We start from the raw sequence: 24,736 nt of genomic DNA on the forward strand, positions 1-24,736 counted from the left end.
TACATTCCCGCCTAGTTTCTAGCTGTTTGTGACATTTTTCAGGAGTCAGGAGAGATACTGACTATTTCCATTCTGGATAAATTTTGAACTGCAACAAATTTACGAAAAGTGGCCAGATTTGCATTTACAAGTGGCTTAAATTATTGATGGTAATTGAAAAAAAGATACCTCCAAGATATTTCCTCAAAAATAACTTCCCTAGTTGATTGTGTTAAGAATATTTCCTAAGTATCTACGATGCTATGATCCACTCGGATAATTGGTTTCCTGTCATTAGATGGCTAAAGATCTGTTTTAATGTCTTTTTCAATCAAGAGATTAAAATCCATGTTCAAACAGTACCAGTAATTAATTTAAAGTTATTATCAATTTAGCATAAAGAGTAATCCCAACTGTTTTCCTTTTTGAGTATGCAAGATTAATCAGACACAAGAAAAAAATACAATTAATGTATTGCCTCCAACAATTTTCTGTTTTTCAAGGGAAAAGACAAAAAAAATGCATTTATGAACATTTGCCTAGTATGTGAAAAACAAGACCTAACTAGTTATCATGTCAAAACCACAACACAAAAACTTCTTCTGATAAATCTTTATCCTATAATTTTTAGAAATTGCTAGATTTTAGCTTCTTAATAAACTCTGCTTATTGTAACATTACTGTGTACTTCATTTTCATTGATAATGAACTGTTCAAATTTTTATACTTCCTTAAAGGTGTATTTTCCAAGAAAGTTTAAAAGCAGAAATGTGTTTCCATCTATGTGGAGAGTTTGATATTTTTTAGTATTTTTCAAAGAAAACATTATTTATATAATCTTGAGTAGCAGTACTGATTGAGTGATTAGTATTTTCTAGCATAGATTCAAAATGTGAACATATAAATGCTTTATTTCTGCAATAAAATCAGACTTCAATTGGATATTTACCCACCTTTCAAAAGAAGTAGGAAAAATCCCTCTATAAGGACCATTTAAATATAGTTTCCCTACAAAGTCTAAATGATTAAGATTGAGGATCAGTATGATAGAATATGGATAGATGGTTCTTAAACAAACCCAATGCAATGGAAATTATTGATTGGGTTGTAAAATTGCAGCAAACGGTCAGTTGAAGACATTCAGGTTTTGGCATTTCTGCTTTCTTATAAAGGGGATAATTGCTTTTTTTTTTAATATACAGAAATAATTTAATGCCTTTTCACAAGGATGTAACTACTCAAGCTTTGCTGAAGCTTCGTATTCCATGAAGGCATCTAGCATGCCAGTCTGCCTGCAGAGCTGCTCCTTCCTCCCCTATCCATTTATGCGGTAGTTTTCATGGATTTCTGGCCGGATGTCACAGACAAAGGCCAGCAGGTTATCCAGGACTTCATCCCTGTTCTGCTGGAAGGAGGCCTGGAGGATGGACATCTTCTCCTGGGTCTTCTTCTCCACTTCAGTGCTGCAGCTGCCATGGGATCCCAGAGCCGCAGCTTGCTTGGCCTTGAACTCCTTCTCTCTTTGCAGGTGGTATTGTTCAATTTCAGCCTGAACTTCTTCTTTGGCCTGCTTCAGCTTCTGGTTCTTTCACTTGCAGGCCTCCGCCACCTTCTTGGTGGCCCACTTCTCAGCCTGCAGCAGCTGTTGAATGCCCTGCAACTGGCTGGCCATGGTGGCAGTGACTCTGAGGCTGAGGGATGCGGCCTAAATCAGCTCGAGCGGGGCGGTAATTTCTTTTTTAACTAAAGACTTAGAAACAACCAAATTAGCCCACATAACATGAGTTAATATAGCCTGTTTTGTAAAACTATCAACTTGAACAAAACTATAACTAATTACCGTATGAACCAGACAACTAAGAAGTCTTTCTTATGCACTTGGCACCGAGCTCAAATTCGATGACCCAGAAACTACCGAACTTGTGTTTAACTTTGCTCTTTTCCCTTCAAAACTATCCTTTCTTTCAATTCTTAAATATGCACTTTGTCATTGGCTTTTTATCCCTGTGGACGGGGTCTAGAATTTTCCATACTGCGGTCACTGGTCACAACTTTGTCTTGTCCCTGGCTTCACTCATCAGTGGGGCATTGGGATTAAATTAGCCTTGTTCCACTTCTCTCTTCTGACTTCGAATCAAATGGTCACTCTAATAGTCTGAACAAAATGGGGTAAAAAAAAAAAAAAAAAACTTTTATTTTGTCCCTATAGGAAGAAAAATGTCTTTAGGCTAGCAATGAGTGACCCAAATGTGGCTGGGACAATAATCTGTCTCTACTTTGTCACTATCATAGACAATCCCTTAGGCCCATATCTTCCTCCACTTGAGAGCAGTGACAGCACCAGCATGTAGTCTCTAGCTAGTGCGTTAGACTGAAGCAATAAATTGCAGCATGGGTGTCGATGCCAGGTGAGAGCAGGGAGGTGGAGACAAAGGCTCACCTAACTGGAAGGGTGGCTACACTCAGAAAGAGAGAACTGTAGAGTTGCAAGCTTAACATAGGGTAAGAATATTCAGGCCTTGAAATCCTCCTAGTAGGATTGGGATTAAGAAGCAATTATAACTTTTTGGACAGAGAAGTGATATTCATGCAACTACAGGCTTCTTGGAATTTTCCAGTTTTATCTTCCTTGTATTTTTCTCTTCCCATAACCCCCTTCATTATCCCTTACCTCTTTTTGTTCTTCTCTTCAAAAGCTGTCTCCTCAGGTGACATCAGCAAGGTGGCAGAGCAAGAACCTCTGAGAATTTTCTCCTCCATAAAAGCAATGAGAAAACTGGGGGAAAAAATGATCAGAATCAAATTTTGCATAACTTTGGAAATTAACTAAAGGATTTCTGCACTTCACAAAAAGTTCATTCAAGGAAAAGATGGGAATCACGGTAAGAGCAGTGAGTTTTGTGGCATTTTAACTTGCACTATTCTTATCTTCACTCCCTAGCTCAGTGGTATCCTTGAAAATTAACAGCCCATAATCACAGTGAAAACCAGCAGTCTGGCAGCCACTGGAAGGAATGGAACACAGTTGAAGCTCCTTCAAAGTCCCATTCCCAGAGAACTGTCAATGGTTGACCTATTTAGTGGTTCTCCAGAAGAACCACTGCCCCCCCCACCGCCTTGCAATGTTGTCTTTATATGACCTGACTAGGAGATTCACCACTGTGAAAAGTCTTTTCTCTTGGGCATTTGTAAAAAACAGTACAGAATATTGTTAACATTGTGGTTGCCTGGGTCATGGATAACAGTTGGAGCAAACAGGCTTACAAACAGTAAGTTTAAAAAGAAAAATTGGGAAATATGTTCATAGGGGCTTTGGCAAGATGTAACATATCCCTGGTGATCTAGAAAGTTGTGCACATGCCCAGGGCGGTGTACAGTTTTCAGGAACAACCCAAAGAGGTACTAAGTTCTCACTCTTGCCTGCCCTTGAGATTCTGCACAAACTGGAAGCAATGGTTAAGGCAGTTCCCAACTGCCTGGCTCAATGATGAAGGCATACCCCAACATGCACGTAGAGCCCTTTGTCAAAAATTAGGAGATTCATTGGTTCTAGGCATTAGAGGAAATCTCTGCTTAATTATTAGCTGACTGCTACCCTAAATGATCAGAGATTTCAGTGGCCAAAAATGACAAAGAATACAGACTTTATAGAATTAGGTCAGAAAGATCACCAAACAGCAACAGACAGCAAAAGTAACAAACCCTGGGGAGGTAGAGATTCCAATTTCCATAGTTCCTTTTTTTTTTTTTTTAATATTTTATTTATTTATTTGACATAGAGAGAGAGAGAGAGACAGAGTGAGCACAAGCAGGGGGAGTGGCAGGCAGAGGCAGAGGGAGAAGCAGGCTCCCCACAGAGAAGGGGGAGCCCGATGCGGGACTCGATCCCGGGACTCCAGGATCATGACCTGAGCCGAAGGCAGTGGCTTAACCAACTGAGCCACCCAGGCGCCCTCAATTTCCATAGTTCCTACACTATATTATTTATAATATCAAATTTTCAGCAAGAACTTATGATACATGCAGAGAAGTAAGAAATTTGGCCCATAACATGAAAAAAGGCCATCAGTAGCAAATGTACCTTAGAAAGCTCAGATAGGAACTGATGAGACAAAGACTTGAAGTCACCTATCTAAATACATTTAAAGAACTAAAAGAAACCATGTCTAAAGAACTAAAAGAAAATATGGGAACGAGATCTCATTTTGAAGGACAGTTTTACTGCTTAAAGGATTCTTAGTTGTCCTTTTTCTTCCAGCATTTTGAATATTCATTCCTTAGCTTTCTGGCCTTCATGGTTTCTAATGAGAAGTTAGCTGTTAATCATATTGAGGATTCCTTGTATGAGATGTTTCCTCCTGGAAAATAGGATGTCTTCACGTTATTTGCTTTAGAGGGATTTTATAGATTTCTTTTCTTAAAAAAGCACAAATTAATGGCTCAGTGGTTCCCATGCATAACTCCACTAATGAAGTATAGGTCTGTCTCCTTCGATAAACATGATCTTTATAGACTCTGCCAGACATATAATATCATCATTCTAAATATTAACATTGTTAGGAAAACTCATCCAAAACTTAGGAATTAGACAAAGTAGGATTACATGTTCTTTCAATGTTATATTGAAGTACCATCCACAGGACCACTCAAAGATTAATTATCTAGGGGACTGGTACTTTGTTTATTCAACTATTAACTACTGATTAGGGCCCAGGCTCTGTGAAGTTCCATATTTATATATATAATTTATATATATAATATCTGTATCTATATATATTTTGATAGAGATACAAATTAGTTTTTCTTCATAGAAAATATGATTGTATTGACTGTAGACTATTATGTTGTTTTGTATTTAACCTAGCAATCTTATTCTGACTTTCCTTCTCCATTCCCTATAAATATCCAGGTCCTCAAATACTCTTTGAATCAATTTTATCATCTTTCTGGCTCAGTCATTACTGAGTTTCATAAATATTAGAAGTTGTCCAGTTTGCAGAAATCTTTTCAGGACTCGTGCCATAATTAATTTTTTTCAACCCCAAGACATTTTTAGAAAATAAGTCCATATTTAAACAAAAGTGTGAGACTTGCCTATTTCAATACAACCTGCTTTCTCCTGGTCCAATGCATTAAGTATGCAGTAGAGAGCCTCACAGGCATATGCCCCTTTCTGCATCTATTTCTTCAAAGGAATGTGAATTCTATGTCCTATTTTCACCCACAGGCAGGTCCTTGAAGAGATATTTATGAAGTGGACTCCAATTCAAATGATGTAATAGCAAATCTGACTAATGGAATCCATGTGAAATTCTTGACATTCATTTTGCCTTAATTAAATGCCTGATCATGATGCCCAGATGTTAGATGTTAGATTTAAAAAAAAAAAAAAGTGAGCATCTAATATGTAAACTTTCAGTCTTTCTTCTTCTTTTGGAGATTTAAATTATTACCCATTTGGGGATTCCCTTAAATTATACTGTATCCTCAAATCATTTCATACCCAACAAATGTTAACAAAAATGCATTTGAATGACATTTATTCACTAATGTTGAAAAATGCTGAAATGATAGAATAACCAAAAAAAAAAAATGCAACTTGAATTGTTGGTATATCCATCTTATAATTATTGTCCAGAAAAAATATTAAAAAATTAATATACAGTTAAAAAGGAAAAGCGTGCTTCAAAAATTGTGTATGCAAACTAGAAGATGACAGACATCATGTATACAGGTTTTAAGAAAAGGAAGAGAAGGAAAAATGAGGATATCATCAGTTTCACTAAAGCCATGAGACTTGAAGGGTGACCATAGAGCCAGGTAGACTTAAATTCTTGACATTATGGTCCTTGGCTGATTACCTTTGGTGTAGTAATTATAGTCTTATTCTTGATACCCTATTTATTTTTAAAATTCTTCTGCTTTATGAATTACCTGGATTTTTGACTTTTTGTTTTAGACCACATATCTCTAAACACCAATAATATCATGCTTTCTAAGTTTTCCTTTGAGTTTTTCAGGTTTTCTTCTTTGTTTTTTGTATTTTATTTAAAGATGAAAGTCTGAATTAAATGAAAACACTTCAAATGGAAGTTTAACATTCTTCTTGGAAAATAGTGGCTGATTTTATGCCACAGTGTAAATAATGAGCCAGAGAACAATTCTGTTTTTAGTGAATTTGCATGTCTTGATAACTTTTTCAGAAATGGGTTGTTGGTTTCTGCTTTAGTTCAGACAAGAAGCAAAGGATTTTCTGTATAAAATATTTTTCAATATGCTTAATTGCTACAGTTGAAGTTTCTTTTATTTCCCTAATGAATTACTTCCCTATTATGAAGAAATGACTCTCTAAAGTACAATCATTTATTACACCTGAGCCTTCCTGGTCCCAGTTGTACCACATGCTGCTTAATAATTTGCAATGATTTAGGAAGATTGCCATAACCACTCAATTAAACAATGGCTTTGGATGCAACCTATAGCATAAGAAACATCCTTAGTACACATTTAGAACTGTCTTGTTAATTAGAATCCAGCAACCACTGTGTTCTGAATATCACATAGACAGCAGACATCCTATCCTGGAGGACTGAAAGTGGTCACTTGTTTTCTTTATCCAACTAGGCCGTTGTAGGGTTGCCATAGAATGGAAATAGAGCCATGCAGAAACGAAGTAGACTAAGATTTAGGAAATTGGATTTCTATTTCTAGCTCTATTACTTTTTGGTTTTTGATCCTTGGGTAATGATATTCTCTGAGCTTCAGTTTCCTCCTTTATATAGAATGTGAGCTATAGCTGATAATTTCTTAGGCATTTTACTAATCAATGTAAAACCTCTACATAACTTAAAAATATTTTGCAAAATGTTACCAAGGTATTTATGAAAAGTCTCAGTGGCTTATTTCCATGTAGCATCCTAAAGCAACATGATGAGAAATCAAGCACTATAAAACAGGATAACTAATTTAAAAGTGTAATTGTAAAAATTTTTAATTACTTCTTGGCATATGATATAGAAATGATAGGCAATGTACTTTAACTAACAGTAATTTTATGGCAAAAATCAACCTTCCTGTGGGGAAAATAGACACATGTCCATATGTCTAGGTAATGAAGTCTGAAGGATAAAGGAAATATGAATGAATGCTGAAAACAAATTTTACTGAATTTGTTTTGCCTTGGACCAGTCCTATATTATTAAGATTTGGAATTGGAATAAGCCCCTTATGTTTACTATTTTAGACTGTAGAAAGAACGTAGAATATATTCAACAAACAACATAGATATAGTCTTCTAGTAGATAAATTCACCTTGTACATAATTAAAACAGATTTAAAGTGAACACTAACCTTAACTTTTTTATTGTATCATCTCTATAATGATCTGTTTGTAAAATTCAGTGTCTAATATTAATTATCTTTTTTTGCATTCATAGGTCTGTCTGAAGAAAATGAATATTAATTTACATAGACCATAATGCCTCTGACAATATTACTGTATAATTCTCTTTGCATGATACCTAGTATGGCATGATAGAAATTTGAAACACTTTGTGATACCTCTCCATAGAGTGCAAAGATTATAAATTTTGGATTTGACATATCTAGTTTGTTTTCTAATAATTTCTGACTGATAATGAATAAGCCAGTTAGAGTTTCTGAGACATTTTTCTCATTCATAAAAATAGGCATAATAATATTATTCAGAGTCTTTTTATATTTTTCAGAGTATTTTCAGGGTAGTATCTATGCGCAGTCTTCAAATACACTATTATTCCCATCTCCCTAGACATTCTTTAAGAACGTGAAGGGAATTTGCTTGTTTGAGAAGGAATGGGGACGGAGATGGAGGAAGAGTGCAAGGACGAGGCATTCTGCAATTTTTCAAAAATATGACATGTGAAGCTCATCTCTTTAAAAAGAAAAGCACTGTTTAAAACAAAGCCTGTAACAAGAGACAAGGAAGGGCATCACATAATGATAAAGGAATTAACAAGAGAATATAACCATTATAAATATCTGTGCACCCAACATAGGAGCACCTAAATACATAAAGCAAATATTAACAGACATAAAGGGAGAGATTGATAATAATACACTAATAGTTGAAGACTTTAACACCAATTATATCAGTGATAGATCATCCAGACAAAAAAATCAATAAGGAAACAGTGGCTTTGAATGACACATTAGAACAGATGGACATAACAGTTATAGACAGAACATTCCATCCCAAAATAGCAGAATACACATTCTTTTCAATTGCACGTGGAACATTCTCCAGGGTAGGTCACATGTTAAACCACAAAACAAGTCTCCATAAACTTAAGAAAATTGAAATCATATCAAGCATCTTTTCCAATTGCAATGGTATGAAACTAAAAATCAATTTTAAAAAAAAACCCACAATCATTTGGAGGCTGAACAACACATTACTAGGCAACGGATGGGTCAGTGAAGAACTCAAAGAAGAAATTAAAAAATACCTATAGACAAATGAAAATGATAACACAATGGTCCAAAATCTTTGGGACTCAGTGAAAGCAGTTCTAAGAAGGAAGTTTATACAGGCCTACCGCAAAAAAAACAAAAAACAAAAAACAAGAAAAGTCTCAAATAATCACCTAACTGTACACTTGGAGAAACTAGAAAAAGAAGAATAAACAAAGCCCAAATTTAGTAGAAGGACAGAAGTAATAAAGATCACAAAGGAAATAAATGAAATAGAGATTGAAAAAACAACAGAAAAGATCAATGAAACCAAGAGCTGGTTCTTTGAAAAGATAAACAAAATTGAGAAAGCTTTAGCCACACTCATCAAGAAAAAAGAGATAACTCAAATAAATTAAATCATAAATGAAAGAGAAGTAATAACACCACCACAGAAATACAAAGGATTATAAGAGAGTACTATCAAAAAATATATGCCAACAAATTGGACAATGTAGAAGAAATGGATAAATTCCTAGAAACATGAAATCTCCCAAACTGAATCAGGAAGAAATAGAAAATCTTAACACACTGATTACTGGTAACAAAATTGAATTGGTAATCAAAAACTGCCAAAAAGCAAAATTCCAGGATCAGAAAGAGTTGCAGGTGAATTCTATCAAACATTTAACAAAAAGTTAATACCTAGTCTCCTCAAAATATTCCAGAGTAGAGGAGAAGAAAAGTTTCCATATTCATTCCAGCATTACCTTGACACCAAAACCAGACAAAGACACTACAGAAAAAAAACAAATAAACAAAACTATAGGCTAGTGTCGCTGATGAACATAGATGCAAAAATCCTTAAAAAAAAATATTAGCAAACTGAATTCAACAATACGTTAAAAGGATCGTTCACCACAATCAAGTGGAATTTATTCCAGAAATGTAACAGTGGCTCAGTATCTACAAATCAATCACTGTGATATATCAAATTGATGAAATGTGAGATAAAACCATATGATATTCTCAATAGATGCAGGAAAAGTATCTGACAAAATTCAACATCCATTCATAATAAAAAACCCTCAACAAAGTGGTTTAGTGGGAATATATCTCAACATAATAAAGGCCATATATGAAAAATCCACAGCTAACATGATACTCAATGGTGAAAAACTGAACGTTTTTTCCCTACGATCAGGAACAAGACAGGTATGTTCACTGTTGTCACTTGTATTCAACATAGAACTAGAAGTCCTAGTCCTCATCCAATCAGACAAGAAAAAGAAATAAAAGGCATCCATATTGGTAAAGAAAAAGTAAAACTTTCACTATGTGCAGATGACATGATACAACATATAGAAAACACTAATGATTCCACCAAAAAAGTGTTAGAACTAATAAATGAATTGAGTAAAGTTACAGCATACAAAACTAATATATAGAAATAAGTTGCATTTCTATACACTAATTAACAAAGTAGCAGAAAGAGAAATTAAGAAAGCAATCCCATTTACAATTGCACCAAAAAGAATAAAATACCTAGGAATAAATTTAACCAAGGAGGTGAAGGACCTGTACCCTGAAAACTATAACATGTTGATGAGAGAAATTAAAGGTGACACAAATGGAAAGATATACCATGCTCGTGGATTGAAAGAATTAATATTGTTAAGTGACCGTACCACCCAAAGCAATCTACAGATTCAATGCAGTCCCTATCAAAACACCAACAGTATTTCTTGTAGAACTAGAACAAATAATACTAAAATTTGTATGGAATCACAAAAGACTCTGAAAGCCAAAGTAATCTTGAGAAAGAAGAACAAAGCTGGATGTATCACAATCCCAGATTTCAAGATATACTGCAAAGCTATCATAATCAAAACAGTATGGTACTGGTGCCAAAATAGACACAGAGATCAATGGAACAGGATAGAGAGCCCAGACATAAACCCTATACGGTCTGTATAATCTATATTTATACAGTCTATACGGTCAATTAATCTACAACAAAGGAAGCAAGAATATACATTGGGGAAAAGAGAGTCTGGTTCAATAAGTGGTGTTGGAAAAACTGGACATCTACATGTAAAATAATAAAACTGGACCATTTTCTTCTATCACACACAAAAATAACTCAACATGGATTAAAGAACTAAATGTGAGACCCAAAACCATAAAACTCCTAAAACAAAAATTTTTTTAGGAGTTTCTTTCTTCCTAAAAGAAAACATAGGTGTAATCTTTTGGACATCACTCTTAGCAACATATTTCCTAGATATGTCTCCTCAGGCAAGGGAGCAAAAGCAAAAATAAAAAATTGACACTACACCAAAATAAAAAGCTTCTGTCCAGTGAAGGAAATCATCAACAAAACAAAAAGGCAACTTACTGAATGGGAAAAGATATTTGTAAATGTTATATCTGATAAGGGGTTAAAATCCAAAATATATAAAAAAACTTATACAACTCAACACCAGAAAAAAGCAAATTTAAAAAGAACAGAGGGCATGAATAGACATTTCTCCAAAGAAGACATACAGATGGCCAACAGACACATGAAAAGATGTTCAACATAGTCATCAGGGAAGCACAGATCAAAACTGCAATGAGATATTACTTTGTCCTGGCCAGAATGGCTAGTGTGGAAAAGATAAAAAGTAACTAGTGTCAGTGAGGATGTGGAGAAAAGGGAGCTCTCACACACTGTTGGTGGGAATGTAAATTGGTGCAGCCACTGTGGAAAATAGTATGGAAGTTTGTAAAAAAATTAAATATAAAAATACCATACAATTTAGTAATTCCACTACTGGGTATTTACCTGGAGAAGATGAAAACACTAATTCAAAAAGATTATGCACCCCTATGTTTATTGCAGCATTATTTACAGTAGCCAAGATATGGAAGCAACCTAAGTGTTCATCAGTAGATGAATGGATAAAGAATTATATATATGGAATATTACTCAGCAATTATGTGTTATATATGGAATATTACTAGCAATTGTATGTAATATGTAATAATATTCCATTATATGTAATGAAATGTTACTCAGCCACAAAAAAATAATGAGATCTTGCCATTTGCAATAACATGAATGAACCTAGAAGCTATCATGCTAAATGAAATAAGTCTGATAGACAAAGACAAATACTATGTGATTTCATTTATATGTGGAATCTAAAAAATGAAATAAATGAACAAACAAAAAAGAGAAACAATCATAAATAGAACAAACTGGTTGTTGCCAGAGGGGAGGGGGTTAAGGGAAATGAGCAAAATAGGTGAAGGAGATTAAGAGGCACAAACTTCCAATTATGAAATAAATAAGTCACGGAGATGAAAGGCACAGCATAGGAAATATAGTCAATAATATTGTAATAATGTTGTATGGTGACAAATGGTAATTACACTTATTCAGTACAGTGTAATGTACGGAATTGTCAGATCACTATGTTGTACCCCTAAAAGTAATATAACATTGTATGTCAGCTATACCTCAATTTAAAAAATAAATAAAAAAATAAATGAAAACAAAAGTGCTAATGCCCATCTCACAGCATCTGTGAGTACTAAATGAGATAATGTCATAAGTGCTTTGTGCTTTTTATTAATAATTTTCAAAATAGAGATAACTTGTTTTACTTGATTATAAAATATATGTACCATTATAATTTTGATGCATATTTTCGAGACTTTTCTATGCCTAGATTGAGAAAAATTTTTCCAAAAGAATGGGATTCTGTAAGTAAAACATTTTGAAACCTAATTTTTTACCTAATGATATAAATTGAAGAACTCCCATGTGAAATAAAGATTTACTACATATTTTGAATGGTTGAAGAGTATTCCATTATATGGATATATTATAATTTATTTAAGTAGTTCCCAGTTGTTTGATATTATCTTTGAAAGAGTGAAAAATTAGAAGCTGTAGTCAACTTTCCTAAACATATATATTTGTGCACTTGTCCAAGTGATTCTTCAAAATAAATTAGTCAACAGATATACCTTGGCTTTTGACATATGATGCTAAAAGCCAGTGTATTTTTTACAGGTTATTGCATAAAAAACAACAACAACAACAACAAAACTTTGTGGCTTGAACTAACAATAATCATTTATTATCTCCTATGATTTCTGTAGGTAAGAAATTCACACACTAGGGATGGCCTGCCTGTACTCTAGGATGTCTAGATCTCAGCTGGAAAACCAGAAGTCTAGGGCCTGCAAGTCACCTGAAGTCTTGGTCATTGACTCACATTTCTAGTTGTCTGGTGCTTGATGCTAGGCACAAGCTAAGAGTCTAGCTTCTTCACCTGATGGTGGCTGGGTTTCGAGAGAGAGAGAGAGAGCTAGGTGAAACCATACTGTGTTTTATGACCCAGCCTTAGAAATCACACAACATCACTTCTGCCACATTCCATTAGTTGAAGTAGTTACGAAGGTCACCCAGGTTCAAGGGGAAGAGACGTAGACCCCACCTCTTGATGGGAGAGTGTTCATGTCACATTTATTAGAAAAACATGTGACATGAGTTATATATTGGTGCTGCTTTTTTTGGAAAACTACCTGTCTTAGCCTTTGGATTGATCTATATCACCAACATGACCTCCATTAGTAATATATGTTTTGAGTAATATCTTTGCCTATCTGATGATATGAAAAATGGTATTTCACTATTGTTTTAGCTTGTTTTTATACTTAAATGTACCAAACATTGTTTTGCAATGTTTGCAACACTTACCATTTATATTTTTTAATGATTATTTTGTTGTTTAACATAACCTTTATGTTTCTATGGATGTATTCATCTGTTTAATAGTGATTTATAAAACTTCTTCATATGCTATATTAAGAAGATAACCCTTTGTCACTTTTGTTGAAAATATTTTTCCCAGAGTGTTTTTTTACTGTCTTATTGCATTATTCATGTTTTCCATTTTATATGCCATGCTTAGATATACCTTCCTTACTCCAGAAGTACATTTTTTTTACTTGTATGCTAATTTATTCATTTATAAGTTACATCAAGATAAATTCCCCATGGATTAAAGACAGGATCTAATATTTTTCTAGCTTTTTAGCTTTTTAGTTTTGTTTGTTGAAGTAGTCAGAATAGCAACAAGTTTTAAAAATAGTAGTAACCAAAGAAAATGGAAAAGGATTCTTATGCTGATTATGTTCTACTGAATAATCTATGCCTGCTCTACCTATTGGAAATGTTACATTTATCATATATTAACTCCCATATATACTTGAAGTCCCTTTCTGGACTCTTTTATCATTGATCTCCATTGCAATTCACTATCATATCACTTTAATCATTACAATTTTAAAAATGTTTTAATATCTAGAAAGCTCCCTTTCTCTTCAAATGCCTTGTAATTCATGAAGAGCTGTTCAATACTCAGTCCCTTACTCTGCTTCCTCCCTGGTGATCTGATTCAGGCTCATGGCTTTAAGCACCTTCCATAATTGACAGCTCCCCTGTTTATATCTCCAGTACAGGCCTCTCCTGTGAACTCCAAATCCAATTACCCTGTGGGACTTGCATAGGTCTCTTTGTTTCAGTAAGTCAGAACTAAGACCTTAAGTTTTTTTTCTCTCTAGATCTTCTCTCCCCTCAGTCTTTCCCAGCCCAATAAAGAGCATTATATCAGCTATTCAGGTGATATAATGACAGGCAGGTGTAATATTGTGATAGCCAATCATTATATCAATTAGAAATGTTTGAATTATTTTAACATATCAATTAAAATAGGAAATGTGACTTTTGGAGGACAAGTTAAATCTACACTGAAACTAGAGTGTCAAAATTCAAGCCTTATTTAGCATGTGAATAATGGGTACTGTAAAGGTAAGTAAAGGACCCTTGGCCCTATGGAACATTTTAGGAGTTATTTTCGTATTTTGGATTTATAGCATCTATTTATCGAGTGTGTCTTCAGCCTCTTTCTCAAGGCTGTTGTGGTTTCTTGCTAGTTTCTGGGAGCTAAACTGTGTTAATAAGTTTGCCCACAAGTAAAAAAATGTACTATTAATGCTTCCACGTTTCTCATAAAGAGGGTTTTTTTTCTTAAAAATACTTGTATTTTCAAGTCAATCAGAGAAAGACATGTATCATAGGACCTCACTGATATGAGGAATTCTTAATCTCAGGAAACAAACTGAGGGTTGCTGGAGTGGTGGGGGGGTGGGAGGGATGGGGTGGCTGGGTGATAGACATTGGGGAGGGTATGTGCTATGGTGAGTGCTGTGAATTGTGCAAGACTGTTGAATCACAGATCTGTACTTCTGAAACAAATAATGCAATATATGTTAAGAAAAAAAAGAAGAAGAAGAAGATAGCAGGAAGGGGAGAATGAAGGGGAGTAAGTCAGAGGGGGAGACGATCCATGAGAGACTATGGACTCTGAAAAACAAACTGAGGGTTCTAGAGGGGAGGGGGATGGGGGATGGGTTAGCCTCGTGATGGGTATTAAAGAGGACACGTACTGCACGGAGCCCTGGGTGTTATACGCAAACAAGGAATCATGGAACACTACAGCAAAAACTAATGATGTAATGTATGGTGGATTAACATAACATAATAAAATTAAAAAAAATAAAACAAGAGTAAGTTATATTTCTCACTACTGTTAATAGTTTAAAATATAGTAACTCTAACATAAAACCAGTGGAACCATATAAGATGATTTTGAGGGAAAAAAAACAAAAAAATGCCACATATGAAACAAATGATACAATTGCATACAAAGCTATTTGGTGATAGATAATTATTTTGCATCTGGTGACTATCCTTATATTATTTGGTAAAAGTATAGAGTCATATACAGTAATAAGGTTTACAAATAGTAGTATCCAAAGAAAACTGGAAGGAGTCTTACACTGATTATCCTCCATTTGTCCTTCCCCATCTATTCTCTGCTCTTCTTCATGGTAATCTGCACTCTAGCAGGCTAACTTGTATGGACTACATCGTCTGAATTCTCTCACCCTCTTACTTCTCATTGGGTTCATCCAGTGGGAGGGACTAGGTAGAGATCAGAGAGAGGAGGGTGGGAGGAAGGCGAGGGAGATAAAAAGATGGCAAGAGAGAAAGAGAGAGAGAATGTGTTTTGATTGTGAATACCTTCCTCTACCTACAATCATAACTATTAGGTGGTCCATTTCCCACGACTCAGCTCTCATCAGATTCAGTATCGCTGCCATGCGTTGGCCCATTCAGGCTTTGGAGCGGTAATGACTTTCCACGGTTGCTGCCCGGAGGTGTTTCACCATTCCTTGTTGGTCCTTAATGCTGCCACACCTCTGTACATGTTCCCTTCATCAAAATCTCTCCCATTATCTCTGTGAGAGAGCCTTCTGTTTTCCGCCTGGACCTTGACTGATAAAAGTTCCAACTTGGGTTCAATTGTCTTCATAAAAGGAAAAAATACAGCTTGTAAACTCTACTGTGATCGTTGTTACAAAGCTATTAATGAGTTACTACTCTTCTATCATGTTAGTTCAATTTAAACTTCGAGTGCTTTTTCACAAGCCAGCCACCAAGCAATACTAGGATGATAAAAATAAAGATAAGACAGAGTAACTGTCCCTCAAGGAGCTTATTCAGCCGACAGTTTATTAACACTTGAAAAAGTTCAATAAGGTTATGTATGACAGAATGCAAAAAAAGAGCCACTAATAGACAGTAAACATAATTGAACACAGAGAAGAAAATGATTTGAGCTAGTAGGAAAGGCTTTGTTGAGGAGGTAGGACTTTAACTGGACCTTGGAGGATATAAATATTCTCTTGTATGACTCCACCACAAAATGTTTCCTGTCTGTTTCATCACACAAATAGTATTTTTTTCCCACTTGCATTTCTCTTCAATATTTTAGAGTCATTTACGTACTGCATGGCGTAGTGCCGACACAGGACTACTATATTGGTTTTCTCACCTGACCCACCCTGTGCCGGGATATGCTCTGAGTGGCATAGTGATTCCTTTACTCATGTTAGGTGCATGCTGTGCCAACAATGTGTCAGCCACTCAAGAAGGTTTATGTGAGGAGACATTCCGATAAACTTCTAGACAACCATATAGGAAGAATTTGCCAAAAGTGACCCCCAAAGACTCTATGGGACAAACAGTGACCCAGGTCTAGAGTTAGAATTTCATTTATACTCTCTCCCTTTCATTTAATATTTCTCAGAAACAGCTCCTAGTTAAGAGACAAAATCAGGTTTAGATTCATAAAGCCTATCTTTATGGGACGCAAACTAATGAGAAACTTCCATAACCTGAGATGACTTGATCACTAAAAATAGTGCCCTTACCATTTTTACCTTGTGTCTGACCACTAAAAGAGATGTAAAGTACATTTACATTTACAGCCAGAATTCCCCAACCCAAATTGCTTGTTAGGTTTGTTTATCCAGTCATACCACATGCCACACAATGGCGAACTATTTAGAGAAGGTTTACTACACACTCTTCTGTCTAGGAATTTTTTTTCTTGCTTTTCAATTTTCTGCCTCATATTATGCTGGGGATGATTTAATGTGACTACATTAAGTGTTTTTTGAACCGCTGCTATTTCTAAATAGTTCTGATGTCTTTGGGGGTATCCTTTCCTCAAAAGCCAGATTTCCTTGAAAGGGATTCTGGTTCAATTAACCAATTTAGCATACTGAGCATATAAGCTGATACAAACACCCCCAATTATTATTTTGTCAAACAATGGCCTAGGAACTCAGGCTGAAACAGGAATAGGGCACACAGATGGAGGTTTTATGGAAAGTACATCCTGGTGGGGGAGACCTAAAATCAATAAATAGTCAAATAATTAAAAGAGAATATACCAGAAAATAGTGATAGGCACATAAAGAGTGACTGGGTGACAACTTTATGGAAAGCCTTTTTCAGATCTATTTTCTAAAGAATCTAGAAGAGCAGAGTTCATATCAAGAGGTAGTAAATCTCTGTTGTGCCCCCTTTCCCTTGTAGAGACTTGAGAAAGAAATAAAAAGGATGAAGAATTAAACAAACATCAAACAAAAAGGACAGAGCAAAGAGAAGGAACAGGCTCACCTGATGACAATAAAATAGCCAGTGAGCAGGACCAGCAGGCAGGACAAAGTGGTTGGGAGAATATGTGCCCACAGGAAAGGCGGGCGTCTTGAGCTGCCATCACGGTTACAGAGTTTTTGGCCTGTAGAGCTGGAAGTGATCTTCCGTCACGTATTCCAACCCTCCGATCTTACAGATGGAATGGCGGGCATCTGAAGAGCGATGGGACTTACCCATGTCATGGTTAGAGGTTTAGAGCCAGAACCGGAAGTTAGTCTTCCTGGTATACTTAGTTTGCATCTCTACCAACGTTTGCTTTCACCCGGGTTCCTTGTGATAGGGATACTAAAAAATAGGATTCCTGAGGTAGAATCAAGAAGTGATAGTGCGGGATTTGGGTATTCACAAAATTTGGTATTTTACTAAGTTTATTATGGGGCAAATAATGTGTTTGCAGGTCAGAACACCCTGCAAATTACTACTGAGTCTGACTCACGGAGCCCGCTGTCATGGAGTTATAGAGAAATGCAAGTCCTCTTCTTTTTCCCCCAAACCGTGAACCAAAGCAGCTTGAAAACTTAAAAGGTAAAGGAACTTCTAATCTGTTGCAAGAGAGGTGCTTAAAAAGGCCCAAACTAGAGACCAAAAAACTAAATAAATAAATTAAATAAATAAATACATAAAATAAGGATGATTAGCTCCTTAGTTATTTGGAAGGAATTCGAGTGAAGATTAAAAAACACCATGGTCTGGCCTGTAGTTAAATCCCATGATATATAATTTTAGCAGTCATCTGGGAGACAGCCAACAGTGGTGTGTAATTATGGAAATGCTGACATTGCAGAACACAGTGGAAACCAAATCACTTTTCAACATGCATACCCAAGACCTAATAAGAAACTTCCGTTGATGATGCGAAAATAATTGGGAAATAGAAAAAAGTAAGAATATGTGAGTGAATGTCGAAAATGAACTGAATTCTCCTTACTCTGTCTCTGTGCTCTTTCCACCAGCTCTTTGCTCCCTACCCTGAGGGAGTAACAGCGTCACGGGAATCTTCCCACCAAGTCCTCTGAATAAAGGTAAGAAGCGGGACGAATGTCTCAAGGAACTTTTTAAAACATACTGCTTCTGCTGACATGAGGAAAACGTTAATAAGAAAAATATCTCCAATGTATTTTTGAAGTTGTTAGGGAGAAAAAAAGCATTAAATAGCAACTTTGTAACTCTCAGTTTACCGTGGACCTAGGTAGGGGCCCTGGAAAAGCAGAAAATTGCACATGAGGGCAGAGCTGAGAGACCGCAGCTGGCTTTGAGAACTTTCTGAAACAGGAGGAACAAGAGAAATAGCAACTCACTTACCATTTGGGATTGGGAACTGTAGATCTCGATCCCACTTCTCAGCTACATTTCTCTTGGCTGCAGAGTCTGCATTCATTAAAAGCCTATAACAGCCCTCTTGTTGTCAGAAGGACTAAGTGATGGTAAACACTTTGTCAGACAAGAGGTACCATGAGCAGGCTCAGCCAAAAGCAGATGCAAGAGGTGCACTTTCCATTAGAACTGAGATCTAATGGTTCAGCTCCATGGAATGGAAGTTTCAGAGAGGAGGAGGAAAAGCAGAGCTATATAGGAGCACCGGTAAGCGGGATCCCCCGTCACTGTTTCCCAGTCTTGCTCATGGTATTCTTCATCTATTATTGGTTAGCTAATGCTGCTTAACAAATTACCCCCAAATTTAGCAGCTTAAAACAACAGTAAACATGTATTATCTTACATGGTTTCTATGGGTCAGAAATTCAAGAGGGTCTCAGCTGAGGTAGTTCTGGCCCCTCATGCCTTAGGAAGCTGCGGTCAAAGATGTTGGCTCACTCTCATGGCTGTAAACAAGAGGATAGCATTCCTTGCTGGCTGTGAGCAGGAGGCCTCAGTTTTTTGGCACCTGGGAACTCTTCATAGGGTTGTTTTTCAAGGCATGGCAGTTGATTCCCCTCAGAAGGAAGGACTAAAGGTCAAACCGAAGCCTCAGTGACTTTTGTCCTAGCCTTGGAAGTCACACTCTTTCACTTCCACAATAGCCTCTAGGTTAAATGAACCTATAGGTTATGTGTCAGTACTCTACAGTGTGGGAGGGGATCATTCACGGGCATGAATCCCAGGAATTGAGGCCCACGGAGCATTCTTGGACTACCTGCCACAGTCATTATACACCAACATCAGAACATTTGCCTTTTCCATATGAACTTTTAAACTATAACCATCTTAAGCAGTCATATCTATGAAATCATAGATTTGATGTGGTTTTTATATTAATTATCATGTGATAATTTCCAAATATATATAGAACTATTAAAACAAAATACATTTTTTTTCTTGTGTCTCCTAATAGCAACTCAAGCATAGCCAGGGTTATATATACGTCCTACCCTTCAGAAAACATCACCAGCCACACACTTGAGCTGGTCTTGCTTGAAGGAGATCCTTGTAAGTCTAGTGTAAGTCAGGAGGCATTTGTTTCATGTGACATCCTCACTTACACTAAATGCCCTAGAAGTCTAAGATAATAGTACTCAGGGGTAGACCACAACACTACAACAAAGTCCATTTGCTACAGTGGTTATAACTGTCACTTGCCAACTATCTTTTGTAATTACTTCAAACAGAAACAGTTTAAAGAACTGAACCATAAGGGTAAAGCAGATTGTTCTCGGGACATAAAACTAAACTCACCTTATTATGTATTGTTACACTGCTGTCCACTCTCATTACCGAAGGCCATAAAGCAATTTTAACCGTTCCCTGGAATGTGACCAGCAGTAAGCATTTTTGCTTTACTGTTCAGTTGAGCTGAATGTAATAGTTATATTTTAGAACTCTTCCAGCTGGGAAATCTAGGAATGGCTTCTGGTCTTTGTGAATCCATTAAAATATTTGGTTTGAGTAACCTTGGTGTTACCTTAAGTGCAGCTGGGGAAATCATGTGTCATAATCACTGCATTTTATTAGCCACCAGCCCTTTTTAATCATAAAATGCAATGTTCTGAAACTGAGAGCCCGTGCTGTCCCATGCTGGTGACTTCATCTCTTCTCTTGGCGGTATGTCCATGAGCCCCCATTATGCTTTCCTGAGGGTGCTATATTTGCTGGAGTCCTTCATGCCCAAAGGTGATAGTATGGACAACGTAAAGTGTGGCTGGTGGGAAGAATCTCTATGCTGAGTATACACACTATCTCCCACACTTCAGCCTACTAAGCCTGGAACCATTTGCAGGGTCAAGATTCTGTTGTTTTTATCTTATACCCATCAGCTTTACATTTTTATTTCATTTGAGAAGAAAATAATCTCTTTTACTTTAGTCTAAATTCCTATCTGAATGAATATACCTATATAGTGTTAGTTAGGTTTTTTCCCCACCATTCTCCTTCATGGAAAGGGGGGAACTGGGGAGAGCTGCAGGGCGGTATATACATCTACCATGCTGATGCAACTATTTTCCAGAGTCTTTCCTCTTTCTTCATCCGTTCCCTTTTATTAGGAAATATAATTTCCGAGAATAAACATTTTGCAGCTTAAAACTACATATGCCCAGCTTCTGTTTCCTTAAAACTAGGGAGAGAAAGATCAGCCTGGATTATTCTGGAGACAGTTAATACCCAGTCTTTTTATGCTCTATGTGACTTGGGCATTTTTGAAGGCGACTTATGCAGTTATTATTTTCCTTTTCCTTTATAATCATGTAGGCAGTGCAGTGTGTCTTCATCATCAAACACCCATTTTAATGAAAGCTAAATTAAATAAAAGAGACGTAAGGCTATAAAGGACCGCTCTGCAGGTATCTAAGAAAAAGAGTCCAAGTAGCTCTGGAGCTAAAAGTGGATCTGAAGGTCATGCTGAGGGGTTGTTGCTTCTGTCTCTCAAATACCATGTGTTTTCTGTCATCCTTGTTTCTGTCCTTGCTTCTCAACTCTCAGGCAGCTTCTGCTTGCCACTGGCCCCTAACCCTTCACACGACATGGCTGTTTCAATGCCAACAATCATTTCGCCAACAATCATTTCACCAACACCTCTGCGTGTCACCATTCACATCAGAGGAAAAGCAAGAAATCTGAGTGTTATTCGTGCCTTTTCTGTGTAGATTCTAAGGAAGATGATATTAATGATAATATCTTGTCTACTGAATGGGATGAGGAATATGGAAATGCAAAATTACACGTCGAGATTTTTAGTTGCACTAGGAAAGGAAAGGGAAAGTTAAAAAGATAGATGAATTAAAGTGGGCACATTCTGCATGGAGCACTGGGTGTTATGCACAAACAATGAATCATGGAACCCTACATCAAAAACTAATGATGTAATGTATGGTGATTAACATAACAATAAAAATTTTTAAAAAAAGATAGATGAATTATCTTTGTAGCCAGTAAGAACCTTGGTGAGTCTTTCAGAAGGACATACATGTTTAATCAGGACTTTTGTCAAGTTGTGTTGTGTATTGTTTATTGTGTATTGTGTATTGTCAAGTTTTATTGTGTATACTGCCTAATGGAATTCTCTTTTTTGTTTCCCCATCACGTCTTCTGTAATATCTATTTTTGTACGGTCAAGATTGCTTTGCACACATCTACTTTCCTAGCTTTACTTCCCAGAAGTCATCCTTGCATATGCAAAGCCCAGCTAGGATGAGCTGGTTTGTAGATTCCCCTTGTTTTTTCATACTTCTGTGACTTTGCTCATGTTGATCTACTTCTTCAGCAGAAATCCCTTGCATCAATTTCAACAGCTACTCTACATCAAGACCAAACTCAAACGCTACTTTGTCCAGCAAAATTAGCCTTTCCTTCTCCAGTCTTACCAACACTTGGTTTAGTGCCCTGCACTAAACATACTGAGAGCATGCCTCATCAGCCCTGTCAGACTGCAAAAAAGTCCTATTCCTCTCTCAAATTCCCCACATATGAAGTCAAGGACAGTGCATGCCACGTATGAGCATTCAATAAACGTTTCCTGAATTGAATAAAGAAGTCAGTAACTCAGTTCACTGTGTGGTTTGCATACAGTGTGTTCTTTTTTTAAAAAAATTATTTTATTTTATTTTTTTACATATGCTGTGTTCTATCCAGATTTTTATAGCATAATACTATCAAATAGTAGGCTAAAACACACTTCCATGATGAAGCTATGTTGGCTTCTTGATGATAAAATAATAAGCTTACATCTACCTGCCACAGTAAGTCCTGAAGATGAATGGGAGCATGAACATGCAAACACTTTGGGAAGTGAAAACATTCTATTATAAGTAAAAGATACTGTTTATTTCTGTAGCTACTATATGGAGTAAGATAGGATCCCTATCACTCAAATGGCTCTCTGTACCGTGGCATAATCATGATAATTTTGGTTAATCTGAATCCTCCAAGTCAATACTACTCAAATTGCGAACCTTGGACCAGTGCCAATCCATGAACAGAAACGCTGGGAGTAAGCATTTGAAAACTTTTATAGCAATTTGACAGAACAGTATAACTACTGAATTTAATAATAAATATGTGGCTTATATCTGTACACCTTTGCTTTATTAGTTTCATTTTGCCAGTAATTCGTTTCCACTGTTGTAAAATGGCACTGATTCACAACAGACTGAAAACAAAAACAAAACATCAGAAAAGCTGGACCGTCAATGTAGCCCTTTTGAGAAGCACTGCTCTAAGTCATTCTCTCCAGAACAAAGACACTTACCTTGTGTACATGACAGTTTTGGGGGAAAAGATGAAGATAAACTTGTAGATATTCTAAAATACTAGTATCAACAAAATACCAATAAAAGCTGATGTTCAAAAAACAATATAGTGAGTGATAATGAGAAAAAAGTATCTGAAATATGACAGTTCTGATTCATAGTATTGATTTTGATCAAAGTCTTTCTAAAACGTTTTTGTGCAGCTTTAACAACCCTCTATGCAAACTCGTCTTTCCAGTATATGGGCTTACATTCTGGAAATTTTAAAGAAAAATAACATTCTCTCCTATTGTTAAATAAATTTGGAGGTTGCATTTGCTCAAAAGAAACTTCTATGCACCCACTTAATTAACATTAACAGTAATTCCTCAGTCATCTGTAAGTCTTCTCTATGAAAAATTCCTTCACGAAGTCAATAAAGACAGTGTTTAAAATACAACTGAACTTTGGTAATCTGTTAACTTTCTCACCTATTTGAGACTGACTTTTTAATGGAAAGTCTTCTTAACAGAAGTCAGGACAGTATTTTTTTTTAAGATTTTATTTATTTATATATTTGTTTGACAGAGAGAGAGAAAGAGCAGGAGAAAGAGAGAAAGCACACTCAGGGGGAGCAGGAGAGGGAGAAGCAGGCTCCCCACTAAGCAGGGAGCCCGACGCTGGGCTCCATCCCAAGACCCTGGGATCATGACCTGAGCCGAAGCCTTAGCTAACTGAGCCACCCAGGCGCCCCCGTCAGGACAGTATTTTGAGGAAGCAATATGTGGTTCCTTTTGTCAGAGCATCTTATTTTTCCAGATTACCAAGACAATACATTCTACAGAGGTTTAGAAAATGTTCTACGGATTTCTCATTCTGTAGAAACTAACATTTGCCAGTGCCTTAAAATTTAATATTCATGAATCACATTGCAGATTTTGATTTTAGGAATCTTGGAATCATTATTTAGATTAGATCACAAAATCAGAGGGTAGGAACTGGATAATATGCCAGGTTTTGTGTTGAGCCTTATGGGGTAGAATCGCTCAGAAGCAATTCTTAAGGCTTATAAGGCAGAGTCCTTGACGGTGCATCAGTCTAGGCAAAATAGGAGGGGTTTTTTGATCCATTTGTAATGTAATTTTAACTTTCCTGTATTTCATTTCAGTTTTCTTTCCTTCGCCTGCGAGGCGAATATGGCCCCAGATGCTCAGGTCCTATGTGAACTGAAATTAGTAACCTCTGCAAGCGCTGCGTTATGGTCCTCTGGGTACGTACTCCATTTCTACCCTTTTCCTTCTACTTTCAGACTCAGATCTTGACCCATTTGGCAATGTGGGCTATATTTCTTCAGCTTTTTGTTTTTTTAAAAAAGGAATTGGAATGCTTTATCAAGAGGACGATATCCAATAAAGAGAAAATCAGTTTCCTGCTGACCAAATTTCTTTCTACCAGACATTAATCTGTTCTAAATGATGTGTATTTAAAATTACCTCTGATGTAACTGTGTGGTGAGAGGAGCAAGGAAAGTCTGGGTCAGTCA

The 24,736-nt window shown here is 36.3% G+C and overlaps 1 long non-coding RNA gene and 1 pseudogene across 1 annotated transcript in view; one reads left to right on the top strand and one right to left on the bottom strand.

The window, feature by feature from the left end:
- Positions 1-24,463, top strand: part of LOC113919818 — a 281,270-nt gene extending 256,807 nt beyond the window's left edge. Inside the window, exons 5-7 of the long non-coding RNA XR_003519127.1 lie at positions 17,934-18,061; positions 18,490-18,558; positions 24,362-24,463. This is a non-coding gene — a long non-coding RNA (uncharacterized LOC113919818). The remainder of the gene's footprint in view (positions 1-17,933; positions 18,062-18,489; positions 18,559-24,361) is intronic.
- On the bottom strand, positions 1,295-1,651 carry LOC113919817 (annotated as a pseudogene).
- Positions 24,464-24,736: the final 273 nt, after the last annotated feature.

This window comes from Zalophus californianus, chromosome 3 (genome assembly GCF_009762305.2).
Source record: "Zalophus californianus isolate mZalCal1 chromosome 3, mZalCal1.pri.v2, whole genome shotgun sequence".
NCBI classification, from domain to species: domain Eukaryota; kingdom Metazoa; phylum Chordata; class Mammalia; order Carnivora; family Otariidae; genus Zalophus; species Zalophus californianus.